General features: G+C 33.1%; 1 pseudogene; it reads right to left on the bottom strand.

Moving 5' to 3' along the window:
- Positions 1-410: 410 nt before the first annotated feature.
- On the bottom strand, positions 411-1032 carry LOC125817087 (21 kDa protein-like; annotated as a pseudogene).
- Between the last annotated feature and the right edge of the window lie 840 nt (positions 1033-1872).

Raw genomic sequence — 1872 nt, 5'->3', positions numbered from 1 at the left:
TATCGGAATTTCATTTCAAGCTCATCTTCCTCAAATGTTGATTTTAATTAAACTTATCAACATTTCAAACTGAAAAACTCTTTTAAAACTCACCTAACAACCTCGAAAATCATGTCATCCATCCCCAAAAACCATAAATACCACACTAAAACTACGTATGAGAAGGGATAAAACATGGAAAACTCCAAAATCACGAAACGACTATGTAGATCGTTACACCGTATCAATTTTTATTGAAAGTACTCACCTGAAAAATAATTAATATGCTAGAACATATAAAATTACACCGACAACACTAAAAGTTGCATGAACCATTAAACCCATAAAATCAATGAATAATTAAATGACCACTACACATACCATATGTGACAACACTATATCATTAATGTTTATTTTTTTTCATAGCTATCCTAGCCTTGATGAGAAGACTTATATCTAGAAGCAAATCCATTAAACAAAGCCAAAGCATTGCTAGTAACTTGTGCAACATTAAGAACCTTAGCTTTAATTGTAGCCTTCACTTTACCACCCTTGGAATGGTCTAAATTTAGACCATTCAAGCAAGTGTAAGCATCAGTTAATACTGTACTAAGCCAAGTTTGAACATTGCTTTGATGCCATACAAACTCTTCTTGCCCATCTAAGTTCAAATTTTGAAGCTCTATGACAGTTTCTGAGTTGGGAAATGCCATCATAGATTTCATCTAAACATTCGTTTATTGCTTGATGATCCTTAGCCTTCATTTTCTTATTATGCTCCTTGAGCACATTTTTTATGTAATTTTTTGTATGTATAGCCCTAACTAGGCTTACTTTCAAGGCAGCATGAACTATTTCTTGAGGATCTTGTGATGTGGGATTCACATAGTTGGATAAAAATGTCACACAAGGTTCCGGATAACGAGTTTTTCTACATTGAGTCTATACAAAGGTAGGGAGGCGTGCATGCAGTCGATCATTACTAGTACTCTCGACTGCAACCACTATAGAGAGGACAAGGATCAGCAAAAGGGAAATGCTAATTTTCCCCATTGGTAAAGAGTGATATTATTAAAGTTTGCGGGCTTTTGAGGAGCAGGAGAAATTGTTGAAATTCTATGAAAGAGTCTCGAAAGCAATTGAGATGATAAAAGGGTTTGTAGTGTAAAATATGAAGAGTATGCAAGGTCTTTTATACAAAGGTTTTCACATGCATGAAGAATTTGACTTCTTTCATGGAACGTGCGCATATGCAGACTACCATGAGAGGATTATGGTATATTATTTTATTTGTCTCAATTTATATGATACAGTTTGAATTTTTTGACTCTGAATTAGGGTATGAATATTACAATATTTTTGAAATAAAATTTACACACATTTGCAAACTACATCAACATTACCATAAATCATAACAACTGACAATTCAAAATATTAAAAAGATATATAAAAAATTAGGGGTAAAGAAAAAAATTATTTGGATCTTGAGGGAGTAATATTCTCTCCCTTCTAATTTTGTGAATATCTTTGATTGAACATGAATATTAAGTATTACTTTTTTATGTTCTAAGAAAAGGAGTTTAGGAATAATGGTAAAGTTATCTTTGTGTGATACATAAATTATAGGTTCAAACTTAGCCACTAATATTTGTATTAGGGGTAGATCGTCTACATCATACCTTTTGGGATGTGGCCTTCGCCCAGACCCTTCTAATGCGGGATTTTTTTTTGTCCTCTTTGTTTTAATTTATGTGAAAGTGTTTGACTGGACACGAATGGGCCGTTTGATTGGGAACAAGTTATCCTGGGGTTAATTATCTTGGGATAACTTATCCCACCATGTATATGAGATAACTTATCCCATCACTATGATATAAATAGTGGGATAAGTTA

The sequence above is a fragment of the Solanum verrucosum genome, unplaced genomic scaffold, assembly GCF_900185275.1.
Source record: "Solanum verrucosum unplaced genomic scaffold, falcon-dt-bn FXZP01001237.1, whole genome shotgun sequence".
Classification (NCBI taxonomy): domain Eukaryota; kingdom Viridiplantae; phylum Streptophyta; class Magnoliopsida; order Solanales; family Solanaceae; genus Solanum; species Solanum verrucosum.
This window is presented reverse-complemented; position numbering and strand designations above follow the sequence as displayed.